This window comes from Lycorma delicatula, chromosome 13, assembly GCF_047948215.1.
Source record: "Lycorma delicatula isolate Av1 chromosome 13, ASM4794821v1, whole genome shotgun sequence".
NCBI lineage: Eukaryota > Metazoa > Arthropoda > Insecta > Hemiptera > Fulgoridae > Lycorma > Lycorma delicatula.
Window position 1 is genome coordinate 5,858,181 of NC_134467.1, and position 15,893 is coordinate 5,874,073.

The 15,893-nt window shown below is 31.0% G+C and overlaps 1 protein-coding gene across 6 annotated transcripts in view; it reads right to left on the minus strand.

The window, feature by feature from the left end:
• Positions 1-15,893, minus strand: part of LOC142333566 (uncharacterized) — a 156,058-nt gene that overhangs the window by 126,270 nt on the left and 13,895 nt on the right. The window contains exon 2 of one of the 6 annotated variants that reach the window (XM_075380864.1): positions 12,816-12,999. The exons of 4 other annotated variants lie outside the window; for them this stretch is intronic. The gene's annotated coding sequence lies outside the window, so the exon portion shown is untranslated. Of the gene's footprint in view, positions 1-6,698; positions 6,789-12,815; positions 13,000-15,893 lie in introns of those variants that run through there. One more of the 6 variants, XM_075380865.1, reaches the window with a different exon arrangement.

Consider the following 15,893-nt stretch of genomic DNA (forward strand, 5'->3'; position numbering starts at 1 on the left):
AGGAATTAAGCACGGATTAGATCTCTTAAAAGAGATAGTAAGTGTCAACAAGTATTGCTTTGTCGAAGTGAAGGTTAATTCTAAGAATATGTATTAAATTTATCCCAAATACCATCCAAAAGGACTTTTAATTTGAAAGTTGTTTAAAAAACTTCCAGATTGTTGGCATGCACATATAAGAAATATGACGAGTGAAAAATCACATACACAATCAGACAGCATAAGATTATTTTATTCTGTCTTTAATAAACGAGTAGAATTTTTGCTTTTGCATAACTAATGCTAATTCTCTTATAACATCATATCAGTATGATATGATCGGCTTTCAAACAGATCATAATACCATTCAACCAACAGATTCATCAAATTTTCCCTAATATTCACAGCTTCAGACAAAAAATTCTGCTCTGCTTGTTCTTCTTGATATCTGCCAACTCTTAAGAAGTGTAACATGCTGGCCTTTATAAAATTAATCCGACATCTACATTATCAGTTTTTTTTTAAGTAATAGATATTTCAAGATTACATTCGAGACTGAATTATCTCTAATATTTTCCGTAACTGTAGGCAATGCTCAAGGAAGTGTATTCTACACGCACTTCCAATACGCTTGTTCTCACAACACTAAAATAGCATATTTATAAGCGATTTGCTTGTAGTGTGTAAAAGTAATTCACAAGTTCACAGCACCTTCAAGAAGAGTTTAACAACATTGAAGCGTGGCAGAAGTTGTGACAAATAAAGTCTAATGAAAATTAAAAGTACACATTTTAGTTATGCATTTTCAAAGCAGCAACTAAAGTGTTCACCAAAGCATTTTAGTGAATACCAAAATGCTTTGGTATTTACCTTGACAAAAGGCTCACATTTGGAAAAAAAGGAACAACTGAATACTACTAAATTTTGTCAAATGTACTGGATTCTAAATTGAAACTCAAAATTATCTCTGAACAAGATTATTTACAAAGCCATCGAAAATTTGATCTGGACTTATGGCAGAAATATTAACAGGATCTAATATAATTATATTATGTATACAATACAAAGTTTTACACATCATCACATTGCAATAAACCACCTAATAATGTCATTGGCACCGATGAGAAACAGCTGTGAGGTAGACTTTATTTCCTTACAACTTTGTACAATACAAATAACAATGTACACGATTCAAGATACCTATAGTTACAGAAGAAATCTCAATTTTTTAACCAAAACTCAACAGTCATCCAAATGTTCTGACAGTTAATCTTTGACATTTATATCCAATTGACCTTTTTTAAAATTCAAGATCTTTAAGAAGTAAATCCTTTTATGAGAAGTATGATGTAAATAAGAATTAACTTTTGCCGTTGAGGTTTCTCCTTCAAGACAGTTGTAAACATTTATTCATTGTCCCGAACAAACAGATTATAGGTATCTACTTGCATTAAAAAAAAAAGTTTATATAGTTGTTATTTATTTCAACCACATTCTAAAATATGTTAATACGATTTAAAAACATAAACCGTCTAATAATTTCATTTGGAACCAATGAGAAACAGCTGTGAGGTAGACTTATTTCCTTACTCAGTTACTGTCATGTCATAACTGCTTCATGTCGTATCTGTACCAGCGAGTACGATTTGTTCTCATATCCTGATGTCCTTGATGATGTCAAGCAGATGATCTTTGTGTGTGCTAATTAGACAAATCCTAGGTGTTGTTGAGCGAACCACCGAGTTAGTCTAGTGGTAAACGTGTCTTCCCAAATCAGCTGATTTGGAAGTCGAGAGTTCCAGCGTTCAAGTCCTAGTAAAGGCAGTTTACTTTTAAACAGATTTGAATACTAGATCGAAGATACAGGTGTTCTTTGGTGGTTGGGTTTCAATTAACCATGCATCTCAGATATGGTCTACCTGAGACTGTACAAGACTACACTTCATTTACACTCATACATATCATCCTCAGAAATAATACCCGATGATGATTCCTGTAGGTTAAACAGGAATAAGAAAAGAAAAGGTGTTGTTGAGTAGCCTTTGGTATAGGAGTTCATTAAATTGTACTCCCAGAAGTGAAAGATGTTTTAGTGGTGTTATTTGTGATTTTGGTAATGTCAAGTGTTAGATTACGTAAAATGAGTGTTTCTTAAGATTCATGCGAGTGGGTGTAATTTACTTTTGTAAATTAATGAGTAAATGAGTAATCACGTTTTCAGTGAAGTGTACTTCAACTGTTATAGTGTTTTTACGTTAAGAGTGGCCAGTTAGATTCGACAGGATTGTTACTGTCAGTTTTGTAGTGTACAGCTGTGGCAATATTCTAAACAGGTATTGCCAATTGGAATATTTTCTAAGTCTAAGGTGAGCTATAAGGGGAAATTCCTTCTTTTTATTTTCATTTATCTCCGGACCCCCTGACATCCCCCAAATCATATCCCAGATTTAGGTTTATACATTTTCCGACCCCCCTGCTACCCCAAATAGTGAAAGTGGGTACTCAAATTTCAGATTTTTTGTGTAATCAGTTTCTGAACTCGGTTTGTTAAAAATAATTTTTTGTAAAAATTTATAAACATTTAAAGTTTATGAAGCCACAGAATTCATTTCTAGCTGCTACGACAGAAGGCGTTCTTCAGTGATGTCTAGGAAGGCGTCTGATGACAAAAAAAGAATAAGTCCAACCAATGGATGTTGCCCCTGGCAGTAAGGATACAGAGACGGTGGTCACTGGTATAGATGTTAAAGGGAAATCGACTGAGGTAAATGGTGTTAAGGCAGCTGACAAGCAACAGGCAAGTGTGTCTGTTGAAATGGATATAGTTAAGTCGACTCCTGAACAGGAAGACGGTAGAGGATGGTTAGTGGTAGAAAGGAGACGGTCAGGTTACTTTGCTTCATGTTTTTTAGAATTTTTATTGATTTTTCAGTTTGGACTATTGGAACTGTTGGTGAATATATTAGTTCATGTGTTTTAAAGAAAATAAAGTACTATACTGTGTAAGAAATATGAAAAAAACTTATCAAATAATAGTGCCCAAATGAAAATGTTTATATGAATGAAAAATATGTAAAGTAATTTTATCAGTTCTTTTCTCACATGATTACTGTAATTTATACATAATGTACAATAGGCTCATATAAAAACATCAGTCAATTAAGTGAACTTTTATGCTGTAGGCCTAACAGATGGTGTACTTTTTATTAGTAATTAAAAATTTAATTTTCTTTTGTGTATCAGTATTGTACCTCTAATAAAGTTCTTCCAACTCTGCGTATCAAGTTAGGCTTGGTCAAAGCCTTACCAAAAGAAGGTAAATGTTGTAAATAGATCTGCGACAAATTTCCCGTCTTATAAAATGCTAAATAAACAGCATGTCTTTGCTGGTCCTGACATTAGAAATCTTCTCAAACAAGGTAATTTTGATAAACAAATGAAGTTGCAGTAAAAGAAGTTTGGGGGTGAATTTAAAGAAGTACTAACCAAGTTTCTGGCCAATAAGAAGAATCTGAACTTCAAATCAACCGCTCGAGCATGCTGCAGAAGTACAAAAATTTAGGCTGTTCTGTGTGCTTGAAGGTTCACTTCCTAAATTCACATGTGAACTATTTTCCTGAAAATCTGGGTGCCGTTTGTGACGAGACGTGAAGAGACGGGTGAGAAATTTCATCAGGACATGAAAGAAATGGAAAGGACATATCAAGGAAAATGGATTACTATAATGATGGCAGACTACTGCCTGGCTGTTACACCAAGATGAACCCTATAGAGAACATAGAAGGAAAAGCGCAAAGCAGAGTATAAGCCGTCCAAAGAAAGTTCGACACTTGAAATAAAAGTTACATACTTCATCATGAAAGGTAGGTGAAGAGGGGGAGTGGTTTCCTAAGGCACTACATACCTCATAAAAATTAACCACTATAATAGAAATTAGGCTTATTTTATGGCAATTTTCATTAGAAATTTAGGGGTCAATGACCCCACCTGCCCCCCTCTTCAGACCACTCAACTGTTTAGCTCTAAGAATGCATAATATAAGCCAAACAAGCATATAAAATACAATATTATATATATTACATTAATTTATTATTAAAAAAAAAATGTCTACTTTATTGTATCACATTTTTGTAATTTTTAATCTTTTTGATAATATTGAAATTTGCAATCCTGACATGATGAAACAAAAATGAAGGTTATTTTCTATTCAGCGCTAAAAAATACATAATCAATTATCAAAAACTAAAAATCACATCGATCGCGGGTTTATGTAATTAGACAAGGTTAACGCAATGGTAATACGATACAAAGTTCGGTATTCTGAATCGTCAGTTACATTTCCTCATCCAACCTAAACTCAATTAAACCAAGGTATTTACTGTGTAACAGAAAGAAGCAAAAATCCACAAATAAAAAAGCAAGTGGGCCCCCCTTATGTTAAAAGAAAAGTACCTAATATTGTAAATTGTATACCTACACTGATAGCAACAATTTTGAAATATTATTTTGTGCTTTAAAAATTAACAGATTTCTGCTGAAAAAAACCCAAAGTAAATTAGATAAAAAGCAATTAAAAAGGATCTCTAAGAAGAAGGATTGTAAAAATGTTTATAAACAGGATTCCCACTGAATTTTAAGGTTTGTTTTCCCTGACTTATTATACTGACCTTGATAAAAATTTCCTGACTCTCATAATGGTATGCTATCACAGTTTACTCTGAAAAAAAATAAACATTTTATTTTTTTGCAGCCTCTACCATCCCTATAGCTGCCCAACTCGTACCTTTCATTATTTATTATTACATTCATTCTTAAAGTTTATTTTTTATTGATTTTTTTACAATATACATTTAAAATTACACCATTTTTTGTGATAAATTGTTTCAGTAAATTACACTGAAGTACAAAAAAAATTTAACAAGTTTCTTGCATAAAAATGATCACGGTAACTAAAAGTAACATAGATAAGAAATAAAAACTAACTAAAGACATTTTTAGAAATAATTGGCTTCTACATAAGATTGCTAAACTTTTTCACAAAAACTAGACTACATTATTTTGCCAAGTAAAAAGAAAACAATATTTAATAACTTGGTTTGCATAAAAATTCTAAAATAAACAGATTTCAATTTAACAAAAAATATATGTATGATCACAACTTATTTTGTACAGAAAACAAACGTTACTAATATTTACTTGAAAAATATTTTGTCATTATTAGTCCAGTGTATTTGCAGAATGCCATCAAAGTACAGTACAGGAACATGATTGATGACATCATTTAATAGCTCCAAGCTGGAATTTTGACACTATACAACTATCAGGAAAAGTAAAAGTTGCACCAATATCTTCACGTAAACTTAAGTATAACTTATTTTGTACAATATTGAGAACGCACATAATCTCTGCCTTAGAAACAACATCATTACAACAAAAAGAAGTAATTTTTTAAAGTATAACTCTCATTAAAGATTTTTGACAAATGTTACAAACAAATTTTTTCTTTGGTGTGTAAATTAATATGCTTCTTTAAATTCGAAAGATGATTAAAAGCCTTTTGGCAGAATTTTCAAACATAATTTCTTTCTTTTGTATGAATATTAATATGTGTCCTTAAACTGCTGTTATGATTAAATGACTTTTGACAACAGTTACAAATATAATTTTTCTCTTTTGTATGAATATTTAAATGTAATTTTAAATTAGAACTTTGATTAAAGGTCTTCTGACAAAAGTTGCAAACATAATTTTTCTCTTTTGTATAAATATTAATATGCGTCTTTAAAAGTGATTTTATGATTAAATGACTTCTGACAAAAGTTACAAATATAACTTTTCTCTTGGGTATGATTATTTAAATGTAATTTTAAATTAGAACTCTGATTAAAAGATTTCTGACAAAAGTTACAAATATAATTTTTCTCTTCATTATGCATAAGGTGGGTTATTAAATCGTTATCATGAATAAGAGCTCCTCTTCCTGGGTGAAATGGCGATTGAGAAGATGAAACGATTATTTCCAGTTGTAGAGACCGAATGGAGGGAGATAGTAGTAGTGCTTGATGAGCTTAAATCACAATCACAAATTTTTCCAGAGGGATGACGAATTATTGAACGAGATGAATTAACGGGTAACGAGCAATGGAGGTCGTATTGTAATTATAACCTAATTGAAAACTTCAAGAGTCTACTGCAAAACTGTCAACTATCCACTGTTCTTATTTATTAGTATCGTAGAATATAAATAAGAAAATAAGTATTATTATTTTCAATAAATAGAAAGATAATCGTGGAACTTATGCAATGTTATCCAACCTAATGTTTTTTTTATCGTATACGTCATTACTGTTAAATGTTTTGAGTATTTAAATTATAAATTCAGTAATTATTGCAATTATTTATTATTTAAATAATCAAAACATTTATGTTAATTGGTCGAGGTTAGCGAGCTTAGGTTAAGTTAATTTATATCTATAACTATAAACAGCAAACCTTTGGATTATTGTCAATATCGCCCGATATAACTATTATATTATAAACATAATTTAACGAATTAACCTACGCTCGCTAACTTAAGACTAATTAACACAGTAATGTTTTAAGAAATGATTACATTGTATATCAATTAACCGTACAGCATTAGTAATGACAAATTTATCATTAAAAAAAATCTACTTAAATTCTATTAATTTATGTTAGAATGGTATAAAATTACTTACTTGGTCAGATAAACAAAAGTGAACACCACCAAATAAATAATACTTATATTATAATATAAACCCCTCCCACACAAAGGTCTTAGACAAACGTTCACACCATGATGAAAGTAACAAGCTGTAGCATTGCGCTCAGTATTCGGCGCGCATGCGTATACGCTCGTCACAAAATCTCATTTTCTACCGGGTTATTTGAACATTTAAGTAAGGGATTTTGGGACAAAAGTTTTTAGTCGTACAAAAATTTTACAAAATCTTAAATACATGATAATGATTAAACGAGTTAACAATCGAATATTTATGAATGATTATTCACTTTCAATATTAATTAGTATTATTTGGCACTGATAAAGTCGTAATATTTATTAAAAATATTAAAATTTTTTTTTTAATAATCCTTAATAAAAATAAATATTTTATACAAGTCTATTGATTCTTAAGAGTATTGAAATCGATTGTTAATTAAGATAAAATTCAAAATAATGAATGAAAAACTAAACAAACAAACAGGGGACACATCTTATGAAGTGCAACTGACACAAGTCTTTGTGTAGCGTGTGTGGCTCTACGGTAACGACTCCTTTTGCTATTCGTGGGGTTCGGTATCGAATCACCGATAATTTTTTTTATGCTCATAAAATATTTTTTTAATAATATTATTTTCCATTTTTTATGTGAAACTATTTAATGTTGTTAAAATGGAAAATCAACTAAATGGGAGATAACTTATTTCAAAATTGTATAACTATAGATCTGATATTTTTATTTTGGTCGATCTTCAGAATTGATGATTTTTTAGTTTAATTAAAAATATTATCGCAAAACAATTTTTGAAAGAAATTGCTTTTAATAATCTAATTTACACGGGAAAATGAGATATTACTTATTTTTTTACGGATACCAAAATGAATATTACTTTATAATACCGAAATAAAAATAAAATAAAAAGTTGTTTAGTGAATTCGTTCTTATTGAACTGTGAATTTAAGAGAAAATATAAATAAAAATTGCATTTAAACATTAAATTTACTCGATTTATAAACAAAAACGGTTTTTAAAATCGTTATATTCATTTTAACTGCTGTAAAATCCATTTTGACCAAAACACAAAAACATTTCATAAATTTAATCGTAATAAAAAATTATCAGTTGTGGTTTTCCTTTACTGTTCATATAAATATTTATAAATAAAACATATTTAAAGTCGATAAATTAAAAATTTTAGTTAAAAAAATTTAGCAACATAATTCAGATTATTTTGTTACTTTATTTTAAATATATAAACTTTGATTTAAACAAACGCTTTTTCAAACAAAAACAAAGCAAATATTAATCTTAAAATAAATGATTTATCTTTAACGATGGCCTGTTTTTTACATCCTCTGTCTTGCCGACACGAACAGTGGTCATGTACAAGCCTTTCTGTTACGTAGTGTTTTTATAATACTTGTCCTTGAATTCGTTACATACAATAGCGTTTGCGTCTTTGTTTTAACTACTGTCAGAGTTTTAACTGATTTTTTTTAGCACAAGCGGCAGGGTAATTATAAAAAGAGTTTTAGACACTATATATATATATATATATATATCTTACAGTTCTATACTTGTTCATCAATAATTTTATGTATATACAAAACTCTTGACCGAACAAATACAAAAAAATTTCAATAAAAAATCCTTTTTTCAGGCTTACTAGGGAATATAGAATGAGAAATGAAATAGTTTCCTGTCCTTACAAAAGACGAATATATATTTTAAATATCGATATACCGATTCAAAATGTTCATTACGATCGCCAAATGGATCGTCTAATTAATAAACATCATTACTTTTATAGAAAATATTACTCTTAATTATTAATATTAGTGTAGGAGATTATTTTACATATATCACAGTCACTAGAAGAATAGAAACTTAAATCTGTAAGTTATCTAAATAGACTTTTATAAGCTTTTAGAGTTACGGTCCTTTTTGAATCACCCGGAAGTACTAAGCACATTCACTACGTGCTAAAATGGATTAAGAGGTTTGTTACTGGCCGCATTGAAAACGTTTACAAGGTCTCCTTAGATTACGGACTTAATATTGTTCGACATTGTGGTTTTCAAAAATTAATTCATTAAAGTCATATTACTATGCCTCTTCAAATGTTGATATTTTTATTATATCTAAGAAAAATTATTCGCAAACTTTGTTAACTTTGGCAGTAAATGAATAATTTTAAGATACAGTTAATACAACTTCAGAAAGAAAATCTAGTAAGACGATAATTTCATTATAAAAACTTTTTATTTCACGCTAATAGGTTAAAAAAGTTTAGAAATATTTTAATATCTACATCGTAACATAAAAAATGAGTCTTGACACAACGGATAGGTACAGAATACTCTTAATTATTAATTCAAGTGTTAAATACATTTAGAAAAAATAAAGGACTAATATAATTTTAATATAAGAAAAAACTCTATTCTAGAGATCGGAAACTCAGTTTAGATTTTACATCTCTTAATCTATATTTTTAATTTTTCTGCATTCTATGTGCAATTTTTGTTCAAAAGAACGGTCACTTATAATTAAAAAAATAACAATATCCACTTTTACCAAAACAGACAACGGAGCTGTTTTCGTTTATAACTCGATACTATATTTACGAGAAAGGGCGGCCTTATTATGTTATCGTTTTAAAAAATTGCCAATCTCATTTGAAAAATCTTTTAACCGATTTATTTAAAATGCGATAAAAAAATTTATTTTACAGGAACAATATTATTCTGTTCGTGAAATTTTAAATGATCCTAATTAAAAACAACAAAAAACACTATTTAGCTGCTTCCCGTTCAACGTATACTGAAAGATATGGTCAAAATAATCTTTAATACTGAAATTGTGAATCATTTTTTAGTAATCTTTTATATTTCATGTAGATATGTCGACATTTTTTCGTGCGTTTGTATTTAAACAATTAATCTGAATTTTAAAAATCTATTTTTTACACAATTTTCGAAGAAAAATACGGTTTTTACTTTCGGTTAGATGGTGGGAGTGAGGGTTGAAATTGAATTTTCTTTACGTTTTGAGATATCAGGAAATTAAATCAAAAAAATAGCACAAGAAAATAAACGTTAGAGAAGTTACAAGACAGGAATGTACAGAAGAGATATTCACGAAAAATATCACAAACTTTCAGGATTTGTTCCGACGCTACAGGCACAAAATAGACAAAAGACTCGGCTTGCTGGTTTCAAATTAAGAAAAATATATTTCCAGAATATTGTATTAAAAGAAAAGCATTCGATATAGTTCTAGCGTTCCGCATATCAGTTACCTCTTTAATACAGAGTGTTTCCGAAGTATATAACAAACATTTAGGACGTGAAATACCGATGAAAATAAAGAAGAAAATTTGTACAACTATAGGTTCGGAAACGGCTTCGTTAACAAACGTCGGCTGGCGAAAGGTTTCACCCTTATTTATGTGCCTTCCATCAAATTAAGCTATACTATAATACTGGGATCCAAATTAAGGGGGAACTTTTGCGGTTTTATATGAAATCTGACCTGAAAAACTGAAAAGAGGTAGGTCTTATAACTGTACCCACCGGGTTGGTCTAGTGGTGAACACGTCTTCCCAAATCAGCTGATTTGGAAAGCTTAGAGTTCCAGCGTTCAAGTCCTAGTAAATTCGGTTATTTTTACAAGGATTTGAATGCTAGATCGTGGATACCGGTGTTCTTTGGTGGTTGGGTTTCAATTAACCACACATCTCAGGAACGGTCGAACTGAGAATGTACAAGACTACACTTCATTTACACTCATTCATATCATCCTCATTCATCCTGTGAAGTATTATCTAAACGGTAGTTACTGGAGGCTAAACAGGAAAAAGAAAAAAGGTCTTATAACTGTATTTTTTAGTTAGTATTTGAGAAATCTGGGGTAATAAACAAAAGATCGGAGTTGAAAAAAACACTATTTTACGTTTGGTGTAAAATAACGTTGTTAAATCGGTGATAAAAACGCATTAAGGTTTTAAACAAAATTTGTAGAGAATTTGATTCCGAGTAAAACTATGAATAATCTGCACAGAAACAAAAGAATTTCGAAGTTTATTAAAAAAATATATATATATATTTAAAAATGTGACGGATTTTATTAGGTATTAAACGAAACAAAACTACAAAACAAAAGAATTAAATATTTTAGAAAAATAAACGAAACTATTAATAAAACACATTTGTTTCGCGTCGCTCAAGTAGATAAGTGGTGCAAATGACAACGTGTCGAGTCCGTAACCGTGCACACATCGGTTCGAATCCGACTTCACACACGTATTTTTATTTCATTAATTTAAATATATTGATTTATTAATATTTTTTAACCTCTGATTGTAAACATATTATATGAATACAAACATATTATTGAAATAATAATAAATCTTTTTTTTCCTTTTTTTTTGTCTTCAGTCATTTGACTGGTTTGATGCAGCTCTCCAAGATTCCCTATCTAGTGCTAGTCGTTTCATTTCAGTATACTCTCTACATCCAACATCCCTAACAATTTGTTTTACATATTCCAAACGTGGCCTGCCTACATCTACATTTATCCTATCCATTTCTCTTTTTAAATTTTCTAACCTACCAACCTTTTTTAAACTTCTAACATTCCACGCTCCGACTCGTAGAATGTTATTTTTTAATTTTCTGGTGACCCATTCCTTTGTAGTCCCCACCCGGTCGGGGACTAGTTTACCTCCGGAATATTTTACCGAGGAAGGCGCCTCCATCATTGCTATATGAAAATGCAGAGAGCCACATTTTCTTGAGCCCCCTCACCGACGGCAAGGTCTCATGATTCATAGAGGAGGAATAATAAATCAATATATTTAAATTTAAAAAATGAAAATAAAATATACGTAATGACGGATTCGAACCGATGTGCCTTCTTGTAAGATCCAAATATTATATTAATTAAAATTGTATTTGGCTGTAACTGGAACCAACCGAAAATAGTACCGGTTATGATATATTGTTGAAAAGCTCTCGACGAGGGGTTGTTACTGCAGTTAAGAAAAAGTCCAAAATCCTATTTTTTTTTTTTAGATTTTGGGCTTTTTTGATTTAGTCGATTGCAATCAAAAGCAGAGGTGCCAAAGATACTATAACAGCCCTAAATCCAAAATTTCAACATTCTACGGCTAATGACTTTTAAGTTATACGAGATATATACGGACGTATGTACGTACAGACATCGCACCAAAACTAGTAAAAATGGATTCAGGGATGATCAGAATGGATTGTTCCGTTGAAATCTGAAAACAGAAATTTCTCGCGGTTCCTTATTACTTCGAATAAGGAAGTAAAGATTCTCAGTATAAACGAGACTAAAACAACGCGATACGAAATATTAGATACCGATAATCAACCCATCGGGTCGGTCTAGCGGTTAACGCGTCTTCCCAAATCAGCTGATTTGGAAAGTCGAGAGTTACAGCGTTCAAGTCCTAGTAAAGCCAGTTATTTTTACACGGATTTGAATACTAGATCGTGGATACCGGTGTTCTTTGGCGGTCGGGTTTCAATTAACCACACATCTCAGGAACGGTCAAACTGAGAATGTGCAAGACTACACTTCATTTACACTCGTACATATCATCCTCTGAAGAATTATCTAAACGGTAGTTACCGGAGGTTAAACAGGAAAAAGAGAGAGATACCGATAATCAATTTTTAAACGGTACAATTTTTTTTAATATTTCAAATTAGATAGATAACCTTACTCGTCGATTTATCTTATCGATGAAACTTTACGACTTTGCGCATTTGTCACTCTGTAATATCAGACCTACTTTTAAAGCGCAACATGGAGTACAAGATTACAGTTCATCGTAATCTTAAGGGAATACCTTTACAAAATTAACAAAAAATTATTAAGAATTCTCTCTTAATTCAACGACAAACAGTTTTCTCACAAATTGAAGATGAAAATTTACCGATAAAATTTTTTTTGTAAAAGTTCCAGTTCATCGATCGGGCTAAAACTCGAGTTTACCCAGTTACTAATAGTATTTAAAAAGAAAAAGTTAACAAAAAATTTATTTTTATTATTATATGTTTAACATACCTTAATGAATATGTTCAAAACATCATGCTTTCACTCTTATGCATTCACGATGGTATTTACTTCAGAATTACAAATTTTTTTCCTAAAGCTTTTATCCGATTTTTGAAATTGAATAAATAAGTTTTCAATCGCCTGTGAGGGGTAATTCAGGATGATCGGATTTGAAGAAAACATGAAGATTTCCCTGAAAAAAAAATCACATGTCAAATCATACGAATGCGGTTACCTCTTCAAGTTGTTTCTCATCCTAAACATTCAAAAAAAGCTTGATCGAAGTTATCTGTAACTTTTAAGAGCGTAGCGAGTAATATTTGAAAGACACGCGACTGTTTTTCATGAATTATCATCGAAATGAATAATCAAAAATATAAACCGAAATTAAAAATTTGAAATCGCGTATACTTTTAAAAGAAAATAAAAATCTGTAATAAAATAGAAATGTTTTAATATGTTAAATAAATTCTTTGACAGCTGAAAGCATCTATCACGTTACCCCTAAATGCCAAAAAATAATTAATTATAACGTTTATTCATTATTTAATTGTAATTTTTTGAATTTTACTTGTCAATTTCGTCATGTAACGCTCTTATTTTACGAGTTTATTTCCTTATATTTAAATTTTTTACATAAATGTTATTTATTTGTGTTTATTGTTCGGTAACTACCAAACTTATCGTGACAATTCAGTGCACAATAACGTCTACATTTCATGACAAAAAATTCCTTTCGAGACGTCGGAAGGCGGTAGTAGATTTCACCGGTGCTAAGTAGGTACATGTGAAAAAAGTTTCACATGTTTAGCGTACGGCAAGCTCCATCTTGTTACAGTTCCAGCAATATTTTGATCATCCCTTGCCGTAAGGGTAGGTCATATCAAAAATTGTTTAAGACAAAAGTTTTAGGTACGTTTATACAACTAATTACCGCTTTAAACCTATTCGACACTGTGCCTATTAAAGGAGGTACGATTTTTTTTGTCTTCGAAACCCCATTTTTTCCACCCCCTGGGCCAACGGTCGGTGATATCAAAAGACTTTACTTAGGTGTTCTAGGTCCTTACCCGAAGAATAGTAGAAACTTTAAACGAATTCGATATTTTACTTAATAAGAAAGGTATAGTATTTTTTCAAAAAAGCGCCCCCAATTCCAGTCCCACGGTCCGATTTTGCCCGTTAACAAACTCGACCGAGAGTTTGGGTGGTTACATTTTACGTATAAATTTGAAAGCGATTGGCGCAAAATTACGGAAATTATCGTGTCAACAAGAAAGTGAAGTGTGTGTGCGTGTGCGCGCGCGCAACATTTTTAACCGGGTGGTTTTGGAGTCTGGAGGATGTGAAACGCGAAGATATGTCGAAATTTTCCGAAAGTCGAACCACGGTATCATTACAATAGATAGCTTTCTTATGAAATCGACCAAAAAAAGTCACTGACAGATCTCTGTTCTTCCTTCTGCCGGAGAAAATACTAATCGTACAATATTCGTAACGGAAGTTTCAGCCTTTACACGATGCTTTGCCGGCACCCTACAGAACGGATGATGGCAGACAGTCGTGCAACAGGATTAGAGACATTCCTGACCGTACCGCTTAGTCGAAATAATCTGCAAAACATTTTCAACAGTTAGAGGCCAATTTAGAAACAGCCCAGGTGTGTATTTTGTTTCGTTTGTTTGTTAATATTATTATATAAACATAGTCGATGCGATATATAAATTAAAAACTTATTTGCAACGCGATCGATTGCTATTTCATTCTCTGCTCTGAGGATACTCATGATTTTTTTAAAAATTATTATTTCGTTACCTCAACGATGTGGAAACCGCTAAGAAAATACCTGCTGTTCAAATAATATACCTCAATACTATATTAATGTTTTGATATTTCATCCGAGTACTCTTCCATTTAAAATATAAGAAAGGAGGGGAACAAGCTACTTTAACGCATTTAAAGCAAACTATAACCGAGCTTATATCATGCGGTCTTACGTTTATGATTCACCGATCAGTCTTCTTTTACTGAAAAAAAAGGAATTCTAATAAAATCCATTTCAACGTCTGATTTATTTGTTTCAGACTAAATAAAAAGAAGATTAGAAACAGAAATGATATCGCTACAGATAGAGATATAACTATTACGAAGCCAAGATTTGACATTTTTGGCCTATTTATAGAAATGTTTTTTTAAAAAGTATTTTAAAAATAATACATAACTGACCGAGCTGTTTTCAACCAAATCGGGACAAAATAGCAGACGTAAATGTAAACACGGTTGAAACAATAAAGCATATGACAATATTTTGAACAAACTGTTATTTTAGTAGAAGAAATTTCTTTTATACGCGTTGAATGTAACGGCAACTAATGCTAAAACCGCTAGTAAAACTTTTTAAATGGAAATAATTGTTTCTCGATGAGGAAAAATTAATCGAGAATAATTTTCCAATTTCGTATTGACGGTAACCGAAACCTTTTTGTTAGAAACCTTATCGACCAGCGATTCCCAAACCTGACGCCGCGGCGCCCTTCGAAATATTGTAAAAGCTTCATAATTAATTGAACCAAGACATTTATAATTATTAATTTAACGTTAATAAAGAAAAAAGAAAATGTTAAGTAATGAAGATACACGAGTTTAATTTATTTTTATCTCTTACTCACGAGTAGTCATTATTTTACTTAGGGTATGGCGCCGTGGAAAAGTTTTAACTGAAAAAGGGCGCCGCAATTCGGCAAAATTTGGGAGCCATTGCTTATCAACAAATTTTGTAATGAATTTGTAGTATAAAATTAAAGAATCTTTTTACAGGCAATGGCTGTTTTCACACTTACCGACACTTTGTCGGCGGTCGTAAGAATTAACTTAAACTCAGGAATACCTTTCACAATGACCGACATGTCGGCGTCGGTACTGTGTCGTCTCAGTTCGTTGTTTTGTACCGGTTGCGTCTCCAATTTTTCTCTAAAATATGGCTAATTTTAAATACGATGTAGTAACATTAATCGAACTTATAGTAAGCCCTGCTTGTGGGATAAGTTTAATGACGATAATAGAAATAAACTATAATAAAAAATAATG